The sequence below is a fragment of the Planococcus citri genome, chromosome 5 (genome assembly GCF_950023065.1).
Source record: "Planococcus citri chromosome 5, ihPlaCitr1.1, whole genome shotgun sequence".
Classification (NCBI taxonomy): Eukaryota; Metazoa; Arthropoda; class Insecta; order Hemiptera; family Pseudococcidae; genus Planococcus; species Planococcus citri.
The window spans coordinates 26,572,838-26,595,184 of record NC_088681.1 but is presented as its reverse complement, the minus strand read 5'-3'; the positions used below and the strand labels follow the sequence as shown (position 1 = coordinate 26,595,184).

Sequence of the window (22,347 nt, the reverse complement as noted above, 5' to 3'; positions counted from 1 at the left end):
TAATTATGTGAGCAATTGTGTATTTTCTAGATTTTATTCTGATTCATTAATTCTTCAGCTGAATGAGAATATCGAATGCGATAAGAATACGAATGTTTACTTAGTTGAAAATTACCTCCGGTTGCTTTCATCAATAATAATTTTACATTTTGGTTTGGTCACTTTAAAAATCTTTATGGACATGGCCTAATTCAAATTTTATTTTTAATGTCATTTTTTTTGTTGTTAATTTCAACGTTAAACTTGTAAAATAAACCAATCTTCTGTAGAGTATGAAAAATTGAGAAAATATTTCAAATTCTGCTACATCTTTCTATGAGTCCATTTCGTTTCAGTGCTGCCAAAAAATTTCAATTCTTTCGACATCCTTTTCCCTTATTTAAGTATACCTATTTGTTGGGTTCTCAATGAAGTATGTATTTTAGAATTCGAACCTGAAGACTTCATTAACCCGAATCCAGTCAACGTATTTCAAATCGAAGTATGTATATTTGCCTAACCTCAGACTTGCAGGAGAAGCAATAGCCTTGTTAGTAGAAAAAAACTGCAAATTCTGAAATTTGAAATGAAACGCTCAGAACCTCGAGTCGTTCTAGAAGCGAATTAAGGATTCTATGGTGAAAATGATTGGACCTAAAGTTGTATACAATTAATTTTTCAGTCGTCATAGTTGCCATTAGTACCGAACATGGCTTTTTTGCTGCTTTATTCAGGGTATCTAACAGGCAATGAAAGTAATGAAAAAGTAGTGAATTTAGTCAAAAACGTAGTAAAAAAACGAAAAAATTCGTTAATGTGTTCATTTGTAACGTTTTTTTTTTCATTTCCATTGAAATTAAAAAACACTTGGTACCTATTCTATTTTTCTCCCAAATTCAATTTTTTTGAAAATTTTCTTGTGAAATATTTGACTTTGTTGATCAGGGTGTCTATTTTCCTAAAAAAAAACCTAAAAAACCTGAAAAATTCAAAAGATTTTGTAATTTCATCAAAAAAAATCCCTGGAATATTTTGAAAATACGATCAATTGCAAATTTCGGATATGGGCGTGTGATGAATGAAAAACATTATTTTTCACTTCTCGATACACAAATTTTCGAAAGCTTTTGCCCTCGCTTCGCCCGGGCTTGTTTTCTTTTCTTTTTCAAAATCAAAATGGAAATTTCTTTTAAGAAATCAAGTTTTAAAGCCAAGAAATAAAATTGCGCATCAAAAAACATCATTTTATACCTTTCGAAATACAAATTTTCAAGAGCTTTTGCCCTCACTTGGGACTGTTTTATTTTAGTATTCAAGATCTTATTTCTTCAAAAAAAAAATTATTCAAATTCTAAAATTTTAAAAGCCAAAAAGTAAATCTGATATGATGGACGATAAATTATCGAGATATCGACGTGAATCGTATTTAACTTCAATAAAAAAAATTCGCATTGACTTTGAATTAAATTTTAATTCAAAATAACTTTTGAATCAATCAGCTATTGAATAGCTAAAATATTAACAACGTATAATAGCATATGAAGAACGATAAAATATTAACGTTAACGACATGAATGTCTCGAGAGGAATAACCTCAAATATAAACAGTTGAAAAGTTCGTGAAAAACAGACTTAAAAATAATATAGCCGTGTATTTGTTCGTATTCGTAAAATCGCGTAAACAATTATTTTGCTCCTGGCGCAGCCAGTAAATCATCGACCTAATAAAAGGTCGATGCAGTAAATTCTATTTAATTGATTAAAATATGCGACGAATCAACGAACGAATAACAAATATTTAGACTAAAATTTCGCGAGGAATTTAGGTACGATGTATGTATAAATTTTTAACGCGTAGATATCGTAGTATAAATTTTTATACTTAAGCTTTCGTCCCCGCTTCGCTCGATCCTGTTCTCTTTTCTTTTTCAAAACTAACTTCCTAAAAAAAATTAGGCATGTTCAAATTCTAAAATTTTAAAAACCAAAAAGTAAACTCGTTTTTAGGCATCTTGAAATAGACATTTTCAAAATCTCTCGCCCTTGCTTTGCTCGGGCCAATTTGTTTCTCATTTTAGAATAAACAAATTTCACATTTTGAGGCCTCCAAAAATCCTAAAAATAAAATAAAAATATTCATAAGTGAGTCATTAATAAATGTTGTATCAATTGGCAAAATTGATGTTTTTCTACCACATTGATCAACAAATTTTCAGTCGACACTACCCCCTCTCAAAAACCCAAAAATAGCTTTCTCCATTTTTGGTTTTACATTCGATATTTTTGTACCCAATTGACCCTCCCCCCACAGAAAATTTGGAGGGCAACGCCACTGCTAGCATGTTTAAATTTTTTTTAGATTGAAAAAGTTCCCTATTAATCGAAGTTCAGCTGTTTTTTATATCCAAAAAGGATCCAGTTTGAAGAGAAACTTATGAAAAATCACCCCACCTCCCCCTCGACAATTTCTTCTTTGAATTAAAGTATTGAGTGAGTGTAGAAAATTGGAAAAAATAATTTGGAAAATTGGTTCGGAAAACCTGGAAAAGTTAAGGAAAATAACATTACTAAAAATAATGGACACCCTGTCAATTTTTTGTGTGAGAGGGGGGTGGCAAGTGGAGAGATTTCTGAAAATTTGGTTGAAATATAAGATCAAAAATGATTTCTTTCAAATGTGAAATTATTAAGAAGAAAACAAATTTCAAATCACGAATTTGCCCAAAAATGAGCGATTTGCAAATTTTCAACCGCTCAGAAAACCTCTAAAAATGATCTAACTTGAGGACAAGTTGGTCTACAGGTCGACGCAGAATCTTAAATTCTATTTTTTAGAACTGGATCATTTTTCCCAACACTAATGAGGTAGAGGCTAGAGCGAATAATACCACGATTTGTTCAGAAATGTCCCTCTTTGAGAACCCACATCTTCCTTCCAGTAGAACCTCCGGAGCTGAAAATATTTTTGGGAGACTTTCAGCTAACTTAGAATGAATAGAAGGTCTCTATTGATTTTTGAATTTGGACAAAATCCTACGATATATTTTTTTTAACCATGTAGAAACGAGTTTTAGTCCGCTAGGTCATTCAAGAGCATGATTAAACTGATTAAAGGGTTCCCAAAACTGGGAAAAATTGACATATTCGGCTCAAGTTTAGGTCGATGGTGTATTCGTGAGTCTCTCTTGATATATAATTGCGAGAAAATATTTTCCCTACAAAATTGACTTTCGCGAGGAATTTTTCTCTACAATTTCATTTTTGCAGGATTTCTCAAGCATGAGACTATTTTTCAAATTTATGTTTACTGTAATGGCTTTAGAATGTTAAAAGAGAAGTGCTAAAACAGAAGAGTAATTTACTATAGTGTTATATGCAAAAATACATAATAAGTAGGTAAGGTGTCTATGAAAAAAAAATCAGTTTTAAAATCACGTTTGACCGGTTTAAGTACACTTTATTATTGTTGTACTCGATTAAAATATTATTAATGGATGTTGATGTATTTTGCAGATGGTATGTGCAAAACTCTATTTAAAAATCTATTCATCTGTTTCATATGTTGTATTACTTTCATTACGCAATTTTTCTCAAACGAAATAAATTTTTAAATAAAATTCTGAACATTATAAACAGAAATATTTCTCCTCGCAAATCAATCCAAAATTGCCAATAATCCATCACTGAAATTGGAGAACAGTATGCAAAGTCCATGATAATGAGAAAGAAATAATATAGGACATGGGAGCCATTCCATGACGTCATTACAATTACAACCTTGCGTTACTCGTATTTTTTTACCAAACCAAATGCACAAGTGTTGTAATTCACGGATACACGAGGAGACGAGTAACAACTTATAAAGTAAAAGTTAATTATTTTTACATTGCTTTGCTTTCAGTGACATAACCACAAAGCATACGATGACTATTTGTCTGAGTTATTCTCTTTTTTTTTCTTCTTCTACACAGTCCACAAAGCCAATGAAATATTTACATTAAGGATATAAGTACTTAACTTACTTACTATACGGGAGTACATACTCGTATGTGGTATTACGTGTTAAAATATTAAATTGTGATCATCGAACGATTTTTTTTTTACCATCAAGAGATGATAAATAACTTTAAAATTAGCTAATTAGATTTGTAACGTTATTTCCGAACATAAATAATTATCAGATTCGATTTATCTACTGCAATAGGTACCACTCTACCACTGTTTTGTAATTAAATACACTCACAGCGTAATGCAATGATAATATTACTTATGTGGTGTCGTCGCAGATACTCATTATTATGATGACCTTTCATCACTGAGCATATTTAAGCACTGCAATCGTATCGTTTCTTTTTTTTCTTTGCTCGTGAAATGAATATAAAAGCTTCTTCGAAGAGGTGATAATTATTATCTCGACTTTATCGAAAAAAATAATCGATACGAGTAGTCGAATGGGTTTATTTTACACCTAGTCCTAATTATGTTGATTTATTTTCTTTTGAGCATTTAGTTGCTGATAAGGAAGTGTTTGTTGAAGGATGTATGTAGATTTTAATGCGGGTGATAAGGAGGAAGGGGAGGGGTGCTTTCATTATAATCTGTAAAAGCCAGGAAGAAGAATGTGACATGGTTGTAAGTTTTTTGGAAGTTTGAATCCCTGAGAAGTAAAAAAAAATAAAATAAATGATACAATTTGTAATATGATCTCCGGTTGAAGCTTGTTGACCCCCTCCCCCCTCCCATCATCATCTCGCAAAAATTCAAAAACTCAAGAAAATGACATTTTCCTTCTTCTTCCTCTTATTGGAACGAATCAGAGTCGCACAGAAGAGGAAGGCAATGAGGCTATTTCTCCAAGACCTCGATTTACTAAATGGACTCACTAATCAACATGGAAGATGCTTTTTAAAATTCAGCAGCAGGTTTTGATAGCATTTTCCATGCTGATTACGTGAAAATGAAAATAATTCATCCAATTTTTTATTGCATGTTTTTCCATCATTTTTGTGTGTAAAAATGGATTTTACGAGCAAATCAAGTTTCTTAGAAAAAAATTGCAGGGGGGAACATTTCTCATCAATGAAATCCAATTGATTTTCTTCAAGAAGCAATTAGTTTTTAAAATATATCTTCAATCACATTAATATCTCGAAAATTAAGCACTCCAGAGGAAACTATTAGGAGGACTTTACTAGTAGGAAATTTCACGACAATTATAATTTTGTTCCTATTCATTTCTTTTGTAGAATGCTAGGTTAGTCCTGAAAATCCACTTTTGCAGGGAAAAAAGATTTAAGAATGGAAAAAATTGTTTACCAAAGAATTAATTTCACGTGGAAAAACCTTAGGATTTGAATTTATTTATCTACTCCTGTTCTTGTATTTGAATTTTGTGATAATTTTCAATGCGCTAATGGTCTATTTTATTTTGTTTTTTTTTTTTGTTTCAGGTGAGTCATAAAATTCAGAAGACATTTGATGAGTAAGTTAATTGCATGGTTTTGATTTATGCGATACATTGCCAAAGAAATATTATGATCACCTTTCCATAAATATTCAGGTGAATTCCCCCTCCCCTTCTCTCCACTAGAATTGATTTTGGCTGTGGCCATCGTTTCGTTTTTTGAATTTTTTTTTGCGTACCTTATTTGAATTTTTTCAATGAAATTGATATAGTGCAATATGCCTTCACCCTCTTGGTGGTTATTCTTGGAAAGATTACCTGATTAGGGGAATCGTCGTAACGTGGGAACTATTTCTACATAAATCATCTTACACAATACACCTATTTTATACAATAGACCTGTCAATCATGTATAAAAGGGGTGAGCTAAGATCTTCTGGATCGTGGCTGCTCGCTATGAGGATTTGGCCACGAGCCTCACTTGTTTTCTATCATCTGCAGCGTAAGGTATAGTGGCATTATGCTTTAATAGTGTCGAATGTGTATAGTCTCTCGATGAGGCATTTCACTTATATTTAACCCACTCTGAACGTGGTAATTTCATATTGATTTACTCGATTATTGATAGACTAATTAACGTAAATGTAATTATAACCTATTGCGATCAACCTATTATGCTTTGCGACTACTCGAAATGATTCCGGACATTATTGTGTAGGGTGTGTGATACACTGATACATGTGTCTATCTTAGTACAAAGCATCCACCGCAGAGTCACTATTATTGGGCTAGGCTCGGGGAAGAGGTGGAGAGATGGTCAGCAGTGTTAGGTAAGTAGGTACTTACATGGTGGTGTCTCCACTAATTACAGGGTGCCCAGAAATATCGAGCACCCCAAAGAAAGTTTTTCATTAAAAAATATAGGTTGGCAACGTGAAATAGATGCATATGATTGGTGGAATGTTATCTCTCCAGTCCAACAACCAATCATGTGCTATCATTATTATCATTCACTGTGACCAACCAAAGTATTTTAGTAGAAAACTTTTTTAGGGGTGCTCGATATTTCTGGGCACCCTGTAAATATAATAATATTATCTATTATCCACAGACCATGGACAATGATCCTGATCTGTAGGTAGGTATATTTCTTAATACCTACAGGGTGCCCAGAAATATCGAGTACCCCTAAAAAAGTTTTCTACTAAAATACTTTGGTTGGTCACAGTGAATGATAATAATGATAGCACATGATTGGTTGTTAGACTGGAGAGATAACATTCCACCAATCATATGCATCTATTTCACGTTGCCAACCTATATTTATAATGAAAAACTTTCTTAGGGGTACTCGATATTTCTGGGCACCCTGTATTTGCTCTTCCATACCTTCTCATGTAGGTATTGATGTTGTGTGAACCACGTGATCTGCTTAAATCTTATGTCAATTGTCATTGAACATAGATTTATATATTGGAACAAGAATCGATGATAGGATAATTAAACACATTAATTATAACGGAATCGATGTCTATTGATCTAATAAAGTTTATCATCGGAATAATAATACTAGGTGTTCATTTTATTATTGTTCTAACAGTGAATTGTATAGTTGAACTTCTGGATCAGATACCCTTGTCTAAGGCATTAGTAGACATTGGCTAAATTCACCCCCCTTAGGTAGTATCTCATGCAACCCCTCTTTAAGTAATCACGCTTATCCGAATCATCCAATCCAATCATGCCAATTTCAACGATAACAAAATGTTGAAGACTTATCTATCAATTGTCAAGTAGTTCTCCCTTACATTTTTTTTTTATTTTAAAAAATAATTCCAATTTATTTTCGTTTTAAAAAATATTTTTGAATCAAAAACAAATTTTTCATTTTTTCTTTTTGACAAAATTAATGTCAACATTTTTTGGAACCTTTTGCAAAATAATAAGCGCCTGATAATTGTCAGTTTTTTGACGTATCAGTGACCTTACTGTCAGTCCAAAATTTTGCCAATGTAATTTTTCAATAAAAATAACGAAAATCCAAATTTCGAAGAAATACATAAAATAAGAAGAAAAAATTACCAAATCAATCAAAAACGGAGACAGAAATCTGCAACTTGTCTTCGTACAACAAATTACACTCGGCGGTAATCTTTTGTATTGTTTTCTTCCCGAAATCCATATTATTGTAATCAGAGAAGTCCGGCGTCAAATGCACACATCACATTGAAAAACAAATCATTGTTCGAACGCAATCATTCGATAATAAAATGTGTTATTTACTCGTACTCAGCAGCCGACGCCGATTACAAATTAAAAACACCAGATAATCCCTAAATGAATGAATTTTTCAACTCACGATCGAGATTATGCCACATTATTATAAAATGACGTCTCAACACAACTGCGAGTCTGCGAAGCTTACAAATTGTTTAAAATTTTAAAAACCCGCCAAATATTCGGATATCAACTCGTATCAAGGTCATGGACCGGAGCTATCTTTTGAAAAAATGTCATTAATTCCATCGTCGTGGCTCGTGGTCTAAAATGTCCATCAACGGTAGCGAAAAATCGTATCGATAGATGAAATTTTCATCGTACAACACGGAATCGATCAGAAAATATTGCCATTTGACATTGTAGAAAGGTACCGTCCGCGTACGTAAAATTCTTAATCGTGTCTTCTTATCAAAGACACCAAGGGCAACTGGTTTCTGCCCTATTCCTCTCCCAGTGTCCATGCGTATGGCTCGTTTACTGCTTTACTGCTGTGTATACGTAGACGTTCGCGATCGCGAGGTGGAAAAAAATACCTTGTTTTGTTCGGTTTTTACAAAACGGTTTCCAACGAGTACCTACAAAACTTGATCGTATATTTTATTAGTAATGACGTCATTATTCAGACGGAGTTCCCTTAATCGTATCGCACAGCTTGCGAAGACGTAGAGAGGCCATCAAAGGCTCCCATGTGACGGCTCAGTGACTCTTAAATTATCATTTTTTTTTCACCGAGTAAACATCGAGGGAAAATTTTCTTCGATAGTGTTACGTAAACAAGCGTATCAATTTTGCCATGGCCTAATATTTACTCGAAAAATTCTTCCAATGTCGTAAATTGTGAGAACCTTTATCCCGCAATGTAAACAATTCGAAAACTATACGAACGTGTTCAAATACGACAAAATATGACTATGTACCTACTCGTACTGCTAAAGAAACTCTTCTTATAATTTGTAGTAAACAACTTGGCGTACTCGTAATTACATATTTTTATCAGTATTAATGATCACCTTATAGCCCATTTGTGATGTGACCAACAACGACGTGTTCGCCTTTGGAACAGCGATCACGTTGTAATGTCCAGGTCCACCTTCCAGTCAGCCAGTCTTATAGTCCTACAGCAGGTACTTGAACCCGGAACCGCAACATATAATATTATGACCAGTTTGAACGATTCTTGGGCACCGGATAAAATACATCTACAATCTGCCTATATAATAGTGGCTGGTTTTTGATAATTACCTTATAATGATTTTTTATGCATTTTATTCTCAAAAGGCCGTTTCATTTTGTTTACATTTTTCAACAACTCGGTTAAAAGGTTACAATGTAAAATTTTTATTAAAAAATTTACCGCAAAAATACCAAGCGAGGGTTTTTCTATTAAAAAAAACCTATACTTACCTATAAGCAGATAAACAGGTAAAAGGTGAAATGAATATTAATTTTTATTCCTACCTATAATACGTATGCTAGTGTGCCTACCTAGAAAACAGGTATTTGCAATTTTAATCGTAGAAGAATCGAATTCAGAATGTCTATTTTGCATTTTCATTCTGTTTACCTACTGCCTTCACGCGCAATTCCCCAGAAACGCTAACTTTTCACGATTATTTCTTCGTTAATTAATATGAGCGTATTTTTAGCGAAGTTTTGTTGACAATGCGTCTTTATGGTCACCATATTATAATCTACGTCGCGTCATCTTCCTGGTCTGCTAGGTGAACGTAGTATTGCGGGTGAAAGGCCTGTTTACACTGAGCTAGTTGGTTTCGTTTGTACTGTTGGACTTTTCGAGGTGTTGAATTGTGTTCTTTGGTCATTAGAATTTTTTTTTAATAGACATTGATAAGTTTTAGAACTAACTATCTCGAAAATCATCACTGAGGAATTTATTTTTTAAACAGGATTCTTTTAAAATATCACCATGGGGTTCACTGAAGAAATAAAAAAAAAAATCATAGACACAAAAGATTATTAGGAAAAATCGCCTACAGTCAATATTTAAGGAGTTGAATGACTTTGAAATTTCTCAAGTGATCATACAGGATGTCCATGCCCACCACTCTTTTTGAAGAAATGGATTTCCCTGAATTTTTCCCAATTTTTCAGACCCTTTTATATCAACTACATTTGAGTGGGATGTAAATGGAGAGGGGGGTAACAATTTGGTGGAGAGAAGGCTTAAAATGTATTCAAGACAGAACTTTTTGGGGTCAAATTGTCAAAAAGTTTTCATTTTCAAAGAAAACTAGAAAAAAAATTAGGGAAAATTACAACATGTTGATTAAGGAAATGAAAAAGAAGCAAAACTGCCAAAATTTTGGCAAAAAACTGAACTTTTCACGACACAGACAGAAAACATGACTTTTTATTATGGTATTTTAGGCTGAAAATAAATTTTTAGTTTGGCAATTTTAGCAAGAGACAGAATTTTTTATACAAGTATAACATTTTGTGGCAAAAATTTGGACTTTTTCACAATTTTGGTAAAAAAAAACAGAACTTTCTCGTAATTATGGCAATAAATTAAATAGAACTTTTTTTTTGACAAAAATCAACCCATTTGACTATTTTAACAAAAATTTAAACTTTTGACAATTTTGACCATAAATTACAATTTTTTGACTATAATTATTGGTAAAAAAATTGGGATATTTTTCAGCAATTCTGACAAAAAACAGATTTTTTTATAGGAAGTGCTTATTCTAGACAGAAAACAGGAAATTTTATTGTATTTTTGGGAGAAAGACTTTTCTAGTGATTTTGGAAAAAATGGGGATTTTTTGAAAATTTTGAAAAAAACGACTCTTTGGCCAAAAATTAGGACTTTTTGACCAAATTTGTTAAAAAATGATGCCATTTTAACAATTGTGACAAAAACAGAGATCTCTTTCAGCAATTTTTGGTGAAAAACAAGAATTTTTTGTCAATTACGTATGTCAAAAATAGGTTTTTTATTTGGAATTTTTGAAATGAAAAAACTGGACTTTTTAGACAGTCAAGGCAAAAATTAATATTTTTTGGATGTTTAGGCAAAAAATCAAGAATTTTTCTGCAATTTTGGCAAAAGTTGGGAATCAGACAATTTTGACAAAAAAATTACACTTTTTGACAATTTTGGCAAAAATTGAACTTTTTGACAATTTTGGCAAAAATTGAACTTTTTGACAATTTTGGCAAAAATTGAACTTTTTGACAATTTTGGCAAAAATTGTACTTTTTGACAATTTTGGCAAAAATTGAACTTTTTGACAATTTTGACAGAAAAGAAGACATTTTTTTGGCGACCTTGGAATGATACAGAGCTTCTTCGGCAATGCAGTGAAAAGTAGGGAAAGTGAAGACATGTTTTTTTTACCAAAAATGAAGGAAAATCCGAATTTTTTTTTCGTGAAGGCTCGTATGTAGGCCTATTTATTAGAAAGAAATAACAGAGGTGAGAAAGTTTTAGGGGTTTTTAAAAGCCAAAAGCTAGCCAAAGCAGTATGATTGATATGCTAAAAGCCAGTCAATCTGTATTTTTCAGCTTCTTCGAGCTTTTTTGCATATTTTTCTGGTTCAGTAAGTTTCAGCTTTAGTTATTTTTAAATTTTCAATTTTTCCATTCTTTTGTTTTTTTTTCTGATTGTAAATTTTCTCTCAATTCTTCTCATTTGAAAAAAATTTGAAAAGCCAAAAGCCAAGGATTTTTGGAAGCTAAGAGCTATCCGTTTTAAAGCTTTACGAATTTGAAAAGCGTAAAGCTCAAGTTGAAATTTTGTAAATTTTTTAGAAGCCAAAAGGTAAAGCCAAAAGCTTCATCTTTCGGCTTTCTATCCTTGATCTTCGGGTTAAATTTCAAGAAATTCATAAAATAGCTCAAATCACGGATGCTGTTGTGCAACATATCGTTTGTAAAGTTTTTGGGGGCACCGAGTCTGAATATCAACTTAGTTTTTTGATCTAAACCTTCCAACCTGTAGCGAAAATGAAAAAAATATAGCTATGTTATTGAGATTGTTATCAGTAATCTTTGTACTACACACAATTTATTAAGCAGTTTCAAAATACGTGTATTTGGGTTAATCGTATTTCATTTTAAACATTATAAAACAAATTCTCAATTTCTACTAGAAAATTTTCATTTGGCGTCGGAATAGTTTCTAACTCATAGTTGTTTGGGACAATTCATCTAGGTCAGATTTAGCATGCTTAAATAGCAAGATTTTCCACTCATGTTATTGGCAGAATCTCCCAACTGGTTTATCTTTCTTTCTGCTCTCTCTCTCTCTCCTCTTTTGTAGGTACCTACATCTTCTGTATTGAAATGAGTTTTTTCGCCTTCTTGAAATTTCAGTGTTGATGTTTTAAGGAAAACGACAATCGTTAATCTTATCTACGATATACAATCACAATATTATTTATTGATTCCTCTGAATATTTTACATATCGCGATTGAATATTGGTTTGAACGATGTACTTGGATACCTACTAAAAACAGAAATCATAGAGATAAACCCGAGTACTACAACCGAAACCACACAACGTAAAAATAACTAACTGTCGAGTAAACTCTACCTACTTAAACAGCTCCTGAAGAGAAAGCGGTTAACCTAGCTCGAATCGCGAATAAATTTACGGATATCGATGTTAACGTAATTGTCTTGCACGATTGTATATGTATTGAGATGTCGTATTTCGTAACTTGTATCTATTAAAAGACATACAGCATCTTCGCTCTCATAAGTAAATGAGAGAAAAAAATCTCTTTTGAACAAATTAAATTACAAATAAATTGCGATAGGTAGGTACGTATGAAATGTAAGTAGGTACCTATACCTATTTCATTTATCACAATAGGGGGTTAAAGTTACATGTAAATAATATATTTTATATTATCACGCGTGCAATTTTTTTTTTTTTAGAGAACATTAAAATAATTACATTACGAGTACGCTCTAAAATTAACCAAACGAATGTCTAAAAGTCCCATGTGATTCACTTGGGTAAATTATACCACGAGCAGAAGCAGCAGTTTTAATGAAACGATGGTGGAAAAATTTAATCATAATGTCCATTACCATTATTAAGATTAATACGGCGGAATTTTCTTGAACTTTGAGGTTACGTAGGACCTAATAAGTTTATCATCGATGTAAGATTTCTCAACGAATCACTCGTCAAGGTGTTTTTGTTTTTATACGATGCGAGTACGTGGTGGTTGCAGAATTCTTGCAGATAGGCTACATACATATTCGGAGAACATTTCTGAACGACGACTGCCTTATTAATAAACATCAGCTTTGGATGTAGGTACGATTGCCAACAAATGTAGCATTCGTATACGTTATAGTACATTTATGAAGATTTTTAAGGTGTGTAACATCGCGTATGAAAACCTGATCGATTGATGGTATCACTTCTTAGAAAATTTTTCAGATTTTTTCCCTTTGTGGAGGTTTGATTTATTTTATTTTATTATAGTACCATATTTATCACTGTGAAAAAATTTCAACATTTGACAGGCTGGATGTGTGGCCTATGATTTGTTTAGGGATGGTAATTTTTGAGTACATAATGAGTTTTGAATTTGCTCAGAGTTGCAAGCATTGTATATGTACAATTTTAGATTTGCGAGATGTGTTTTGTGCACCATCTAATTGATGTCATTTTTGTGCTCATTGTTCGAATTGAAGTGATGCTATAATTTAGTTGCCAAAATTATCCTACGAGTTGGAAGGGACGTATCAACCACATGATTTAGAGTCACTAGAATTATGATTATTGCTGAAAAACATCATAATTACTCGGACATCCACGTGCAAGTTTCTATAGAATATTTCAAATGACCGAAGACCGAGTTGAAAAATGTGACTGGCTCGGATGAATTTGTATCAATTAAAATTTTAAAAATTACGAATTTGTTAAAATGCAATTTCATATTAATTTGATTAAATTTTATTGCACGATGCCATGGAATAATTATGGTGGAATAATTATGGGACCTATTAAGGAAATTCTTTTTATCTTTCAACTGCATAAGCTTGATTGAAAACATGCCTTTGATTTTGACTAAATTCACATTGGTTGCTTGAAAATGTCCTATAGAGAATTTGAAACCCCTTCAATTAAGAGATGTGACAATTTTCGCAAAGACCTCTGTTTTTTTATAGCCCAATCACATTCAACTGGTATACCTATAATTTTTTGTAGGAAATCGCCCAGCCAGCAAAAAGAGAGATTCGAGCGTCTCTTTTTTAGTTCGCGAAAGTGGCAAAAAAGTCGCGATTTTTACCAAAAATCACCAAAAAGTCGCGAAAAATCGTCCTGACTAAATTGCTACTCATACTGCCAAATTAACATTAAATAATCATAAAAATTCAAAATTTTTCAGTGCTGAAGAGAAAATTGTTTTCGTCCAATTTTTTTCCATGTCCTTTGTATTTCATATATTTTTGTATGTCACATGAAAACTATCGAAAGTTGTCCAAAAACTCCCCCCCCCACCTTCTCAAAAATGTGAGCTTTATTGGAAATCCTGTTTTTTTTTCTTTAAAAAATGAGAGGGGAAGGGTACTGAAAAAAGTCGCGAAAAAAGATCGCGAAAAGGTGCGATTTTTGAATATTAAATTTTGGTAGACAGTTAGACACCTAGCTGGTTTAAGAGTTTTAGATCACAAAAATCATCTAAAAAAATTTGTTTTCAAACTAAAAAATTTGAACATTGTTTCTTAAACTCATATTCAGCGGGTCAAACCTCAATCGAGACTCATCAGAATGTTATTTTCAGACTCGATGTTTTTCATTTAGTTACAATTAAAAATCAGAAACGTTGAATTTCAAGTCATTGGTCAGAAATATTCTCATTTTGCATTTGATAATTAGAAAAATCAGAGACATTTATTGACGCTGTATTTTCTGCTGTGCACAAATGTGGCCCATCTGGGAGATCTCAATCGAAAATTGTTCAATGAAATTGACTTTACTTCAAGACTAAAACCGGATCCCAGAGAAAATGAAAGAGATGAATTGGAAGTGAGAAATTTTATGCACTTCAATTTTGTTTCCCTTCGTTTTTTATCGTCACAAATAATCGGTTCAAGATCAATTTTCTAAAGTTAGCTCAAAATATTTCAAAAATGAGGTTTTCTAGAAAAAATGAAGTGAGGTTTCCTTTATTGAAGGGAAATTTCATACTCAATAAGTTTGTTTCCTTTACCTTTTTTCGTAGGATTTGAAGTTGTCTTTGAAAAATTAATTTCTGCCATGAAATTCTATGCTTAATTCTTTTGTTTACATCCTCCCTCTCCTTCAGGCTCGTAGCCAGGGGGTGCTGCCTCCCTAGCGTTTGCCAAAGCCTGACAAAATTTTGTATGCGTGAAAAGTTGAGAAAATGTATTATGTAATTTAAAAGAAAATCAGAATCTAAGGCAGTTGACAATTTTCGTCTTATTACAAATCAAAATGAGTATTTTCTACTCCTTGAATCATTAATTTTCGAAAGAATTCGAGGGGCTTCATGAAAAAAGGGCCTTAGTCAATTTTTTTTACTGATTTTTATAAGTTCAAATAGACTTTACAATTTCTTTTACATATAAGCAATCATTTTCCAATTCGTTTTTTTTTCATGGAAGAACATTTCAATATCACCGAATATGAAGGAATTATTTAAAAAATAATTTTAAATAGGTATATTCAGAATTGTAAAAATCAGAGAAACAAAAAAAATTGACTAAGGCCCCTTTTCCATGGAACCCCTCAATTTCGCTCTCGCTTCTCTCAAACAAAATCAGTTTTTTTTCTTTTCTTTTTACAAATTATTTTATTGGGCAAGTGCATATTCAATGAAATTTTTAAAAGTTTATAGACTCGTATCAAAAACGAAATTGTTTTACTTCTTGATTTATTAGGTATTGGAAGCTTTTGCCCTCGCTTTGCCCGGGTCAATTCACTTCTATTCTCCAAAATTCAAATTTTGGAAAATTTTTTATTCAAATCTGAAAAATATCGAGTAGCTAAGTAAGTCCAAAAAGATTAAATAAGTAATATTTTTGTCATGTTCTATTGTAGTACCAATTTTCAATAGGTGTAGGAATGTGAGAGGCCGATCGCAAATTCCATTTGAAGATTCCTAAATATGCATTATAAAATTTTGTTGATAATACTTGAGTATTTGGAAATTTTTAGGTGAATCAGTTGGGAATTTTGAAATTTTAATCCCTCCTCCTCTTGAAGTACTTTTTTGTCTCGTACTCCAGCCACCCTGACAACTGTAAGCATCCCCTAAAAAAATGGCTGGCAAAAGGGCTGCTGAAAATTGCTGAATATCATTTGTATCCTCTGAAATACAATACTCGTAATTCTATGAATCTTTACTGAAAATATTGCAAAATTTCATTCTATATGAGGCATTGAGGCCTTAGTGCAGAATGGGGAATTACAGAATATCATTGTGCGATTCTGTAGAATACAAATTCTGTAATTCTGTATTTGTTATGTGTTGCTGGATTTCTTTCTGCACTGATTTGCAGCTAACTTGCAATTACAAAAGATCAATGTGTGATTCTGTAGAGTAGTAGGTACAATTTTTCAATTTCAAAACCACATTCTGTGATATTCAATAACACAAAACTACCTACCAATTTCTATCGAGACTCGAGTTTTAATAGAATTCAATATTTAAAAACATGTAGGTAAGTAAAATATAGCTAGGCGAGTAGCCAGATATCAACTATGAACTCCTTTCCACATTATTAATAAAATTGTAGGTATGTACTAAAAAGCTTCAAGAATGAATATACAATCAATTAAACTTTTTAGATCCTCCCTCCCCCTATAGAACTGAATTATAAGTAGGTACATAGGTACTATATGAGCAATTTCATTGAAAATATTGTTATGTTAACACGAGGTATCAAGTTTGTAAATGTACATAATTTTTGCTCAGTAATCATAATTAATATCATAAATCCATGCCCATATTTCATTTATTTTACAAAAACCAAAAACCAGTTTGCAATGGAAATGTGTATGCTAATTTCGTTGAAATCGTTGATATTTAGCGAAATTTACATAAACGATAGGTTAAATTAAAACGTAACTAATTTCCATTTTGTTGTTTGTAAAAAAAGACAGTGTTGTGTAAAAGTTGGAAAATACATTTTCACAATGATAAAAGAAAAAAGACCAGTTTTTGTTTCTGTTCGTATAAAAAATAATATTTGAACTTAGACCTTGTTGTAGGCATGATTTTCCCCATTCTTAATTTCAGTCGCGAAAATTTGGCAGCCTGCTGCGAATATATTAGAACGTGAAATAATATCTTGCAGTAGTTACCAACGAACAAGAACTTTGAGAATAATATGATATTCAATAGGTACGTGATTTGCTTAAATCATTGATATTTAAGGACAAAGAATTCAGGTTGCAATATCCGACCTGGTGTGAGCATCTCTGACTGAATATTCTTGTAATTTATAATCGATGATGCACCGAACACCAAACGTGTCGTATCAATAGGATATAACTGTCTGAATTACCAAAATATTACCTATAGTGATGAATCGGAAATTCTATAATTCTATCGAGTACATACTTAGATATCTTATTGTAGGTATCCAAAATGGAATGAAATTTGGTGTACAAACTCACCTTAGAATTTGGTCGAATCACATTTAAAATGAAATCTGGCTGAAATGCATCACCCATGCGTGTTTCTGTTGATGACACTTGTTTATGGCAGACCTTGGCACTATCACCAAACTTACACGTAACTAACACCACAAGACCACAGTGTGAGAAGAAAATGTTACCAAGACGAACGTTCTTATCGCGTGCACAAGACTTTTAAAAGGCCTTAAAAATTAACGTTACGCATTGTGAACTTCTTAACCGTACAAATAAATTTTGACAACTACTCGTTATACTTCGTAATAACCTACGTTGGTACCAGAAAAAATTAGCATCAACGTGCCTTGTAAGTGGGAACTACGAGGTCGTTCTTAACTAGTTTATGGATACAGTGTTACCACTGTGCTCAGTTTCGAGCCTGAAAAAGAATCGTGTTTCTTTACAGGTGTGCTTCTACTTAGACGTTAATTGCTGGTTTTCGTGACGAGTTCGCATTATTTTGGTGTTTTGAGATGAACTTTTTCGTACCCTTGATTCGTTTTTTAAACTAATCTCATTTTATAAAATAAAGTTCTTGTAGCAACACGTGCTTAAGATAGGTATTAGTTTGTCGAATGCATCAATGATTTTCATCATTTGGGATATACCATACCTACCTACTTGAGATTAATTATCGTGTTGAAATATATGCGGTGTTCTTATTATTCTTCTTGTATATTGTCTAATTAATCTGTAGGGTTTTTCTATACTGATATTGTTGGTAGTTTTTTCCTAAATTTGAAATGCATATTGGTAACTTATGATAACTTGACCGTCTCGACTGATTCTAATTTCTAACTCTTGGCAATGTGAATTATGTTCCGCCATTTCGAACAAAATTTCACGGTTTGTGATTCTTGAAAATAAATTTTATGATGTTTTTTAAAATGTTATTGTATTTATGTGATTTTTTTTCATTTTATTCGTCAATTTCATTCATTTGTTTCAAGTACCTACTTAAGTAATCTGGAATGATAATAAATGCTTGTAGTTTCCCTAACTAGTCTTTTTTTTTATTCTAAAAAAATCGCTCAGGAAATTGAGATTTTTTGGAAAACCCGTTTCAAGTATGACAGCTCCTACCTGCGTACCTACGAGTAATACCTATCTATTATCGTAGGTGTGTACCTACTCGTAAAAAAGTTATTCTTCTTACATTTAAATTTTCATCTTCGCGATCACAGCTTCTGTTCGAGTTTTTGAAACGACATTATTGATAATCATAGAACAACATCGAAACAACAATTTTTGGAAATGTAAATTTAATCTGGTGGAAATAACCTGAACAACGTATCTTCAAAACACTTTTATGGACGACGCGATGACGCCTGGAATTTGAAAGATGAACTTTAGAATTTCAAATTCATTTGTGTTCAAGGAAGGGACATTTTATGAGATGAAAAGTTGTCTGCAATTAGGTAGGTATTGGAAAAAGAAAATTGTGGAAGTATCAACATTGCCTACTACTTATCTACCTATCTGTTTATTCAATCCTGCGTCAATATTTAAGTTGTACTCTCTTGCCCATTTTTGTCAGCGTTATTTATTGCGATGCATATGAAGAGAAAGGAGTAGAAAAATGCGACGTCCGAACCAGTTTTGACACCATAAATTTCCTTTTTTGCAAGATTATGATTTTTTGAGCGTGTTGCACAGATTTTTGAACTCATCAAAAAATATATGTGATACCTTAGGATATAACTAAATTTCTGAAAAATTACCCAGAAGGAACCTTCCCTGTTTTCTTTTTTTTTTTTTTACAAATTTTTGAAATTTTCAACCCCCCTCTCCCTTCGAAAATCCTAAATGTAGGGAAAAAACTTGAAAAAATTTTACATAGGGGTACGCATTTTCTATAAAAATTTCGACATTTTTTGTCCACCCCCCCCCCCACCGGACAACGAGAATTTTAAATTTTGAGCACGTTCGACTCAAAAATCTTTTTGGGATGGTTTGCGTTGAAACTAAAATTTTGGGTGAGTTTCATCAAAATGGGAGAAAGTGCGGATTTCACTATTTTATCCTGGAAGGCTCTTTCTTGAGAAAATCTATTCAGAAGGAATTTTTGCATTTTCTAGACTTGTTCTAAAAACAAGGAAGAACAGGTCTGGTCTGGCCATTTATCTACTTGTTAAGCCTTACATGGTCGTTTGTTCGCCTGTCTGCCTCTTAAGGTCATTAATCCGTCTGTGTAGTCTTTTGAGGTCACTGACCTACCTGTCTAGCCTCTCATGGTTGTCTGCGAACCCGTCTGTCTGTTCTCTAAGGTCATTGACCAGTCTGTCTGGCTTCTTAGGGTCGTCTGTCTTTTTCTAGCTGGCCTCTTGAGGTTATTGATCCATCTTTTTGGCCTCTCAAGGTCGTCTGTCTACCTATCGGTCTTTCAGTACAGTAATTTAGTAATGTTGTTTTAAGTTCTTGTAAGTCAGATTCGGTATCTGAAAGTCCACTGTATTTCCAACTCCTAAAAATTTCAAAGATTAAGTACTTATTGTTAGTAATTTTCTTCAAGTTTTCAAAAGTCTAGTATAGGCCAATGTCAGGAATTGATTGCCATTGTACTCAAGTCCTCAAAAGTCGGATGAGGAGGGAGGGGGGGGGGTGTCTGTTCAAAATTTTTATCACGCTATCCCGCGTCATGCCGACTCTTGAATACTTGAAAAAATTGGTCAATTCTTCATTTATTATGTCTGACTTTTAAAAACTAGCCACTAGGGGAAAATACTCGATAAATTCTCGTCAGACATTAATAAACAAAAATGACTAATTTCTGACATGACTTTTAAAAAGGAAAAAACTCCCTCCTCAAAGAAAAAAATCCATATCCACGTCAAAAAAAAAACAAAATCGAACAAGAATTTGTGGCATCAATGATCGATTATTCTTTTAATTAGGTAGCATTGGCAGTTTTAGGAACATAGATTTTGAACTAGACCCAGATTTTTGGAACCGTATTTTCTGTTTTTCCCATCTTTGAAATTGTAATTTGATGGATAGCAAATGATAATTTGTACCGGGAGGGGATGCGCCCGCAGCTTCCACCTAATGGGAAGTTGTGCTCCGGAGGAAGTGGTATCACTGCCAATGGAAAGTTCCATGGAAAGTTCCATAAGGCAGAGACATCTATTGGACCTGGTCCAAGGACCACTTCCGACATTGTAACATGGGAAGAGCCAACAGTTTTAATATAGCCGTGCTCGCGTATAGTTATTATTAATCTTGTGCTAGGGAACTTGTTTTAGGCCTATGTGCCACGTACGTTATTAGCCTCATTGTTTTAGTAATAAATTGTACTTTACTCGTAAATACAATTTATTGCAAGTGCGCACCTCCGGTGATTTATTTATTTATTTTGAGTCGCATCGCGATACAATTTCTTTCTGAACTCGTTTGTCAGAGCTAGAATATAGGTCTCCTGTATTCACCTATGTGGATTTGGTCAAAGACTTTGCTACCTGAAAGTAGAAGTCACCCCCGGACACCACAAATTTAATCAGCATCCATATTTTGCTTTATTTTCCACATTTTTCAAAATTCTGTGATCAATTTGTTTGGATTACGATTTTTTTACTTTGAGTCATTTGAGGAGAAGACTGTTCCTGGTGGCTTACATTTTTAGAATCATTGTTTCTAGGTACTTCGATTAATCAGTTCTTTTTCAAGCAAAATGGTTTACCTTAATTTCAAAATCGTTACAGAAATGTGTGCTTCATCACTCCACCAGTCAAAAGCAGCCTCTTTGCAGATGACTTCACCATTTTTGTCTCATGCCATGATGTCAAAGTAGGTGAAAAATTGTTGCAGGAAACAGTACAAAAATTAGAACTTTGGTCTCGTAACAATGGACTAAACTTTTCTACCTCTGAAACTGTTGCAATGCATTTTTGTAGAAAAAATAAGCGTGATCACAGAATAAAAATCCACTTGCACAATGAACCTATCCCTCGTGTTACAAGTACAAAATACCTGGGACTCATCTTTGAAGAAAAACTCCGTTGGTCTCTTCATATTGAACATCTTCATAAATCGTGTATGAAAAAGCTTAATCTAATGAGAAAATTGTGGCGTACATCTTTTGGAGCTGATTGTGCTACTGTACTCCTGATTTATAGATCTCTATTTAGATCAAAATTTGACTATGTGCTGCAATTTGGATCTGCTACTCCAAACATCTTGAACAGACTCAATGTAATTCACCACACTGCTCACTGGGGCTTTCAGAACATTGCCTACTATCAGCCTACTGTATGAAAGTAATGAATACGTATTGTATTAAATATGATTGCACATTTGGGATCATCACCTTCAATTCCAGCTGCCAATTTGATGACCAACAATTTTGAACAAAGAAATTTCACTTTTTCAACTATGCCAACACTGCTTTACAATCTATGAACATTTCATTGCCACAATTTTTTCACTGGTCATTCTCGATTCTACCACCTTGGGAAGAACTGAAGATGAAGATTGACTTCACCTTATTACAACATTTTGGAAAAAACCAACATAGTGATGTAATTAAAAGAGCCTATCAAGAACTGATACACAATTACTAAAATTGTGTCAAAATATTCACAGATGGATCAAAATATGGCTCAATTGTTGGATGTGCAGTAATCAGTGATAACTTTGATGTTATTCGTTATTCACTACCATCATTCTACTATATTCTCTCTGCCGAATTATTTGCAATCAAATTAGCAGTTCAACAAACTTCAAGCATGCAAAATGAATCTCTCATTCTTACTGATTCAGCCCGCACACTACACTGCCTATTGGATCCGCATCATCATTCTCAACATCCACTCGCCAAAGAAATAATCTCTTATTTGACCTCATTACTTATTGGTCAGGTTACACTGGCATGGATTCCTGGACACAAAGGCATTGAAGGGAACGAATCAGTTGATAAAATGGCAAAAGAAGCAGCCTCACTTCAGACAATACCAAACATACCAGTTCATAGTATTGATTTCAAAACTATGGTGAAAAATCAGTTGTACTCAGAATGGGCTAATAATTGGAATTGTATC

At 33.0% G+C, this 22,347-nt stretch overlaps 1 protein-coding gene across 1 annotated transcript in view; it reads right to left on the bottom strand.

Moving 5' to 3' along the window:
* The window catches only part of LOC135847230 (protein toll-like), a 40,095-nt gene extending 22,480 nt beyond the window's left edge, over positions 1-17,615 (bottom strand). The window contains exon 1 of the mRNA XM_065366679.1: positions 17,297-17,615. The gene's annotated coding sequence lies outside the window, so the exon portion shown is untranslated. The remainder of the gene's footprint in view (positions 1-17,296) is intronic.
* Positions 17,616-22,347: the final 4,732 nt, after the last annotated feature.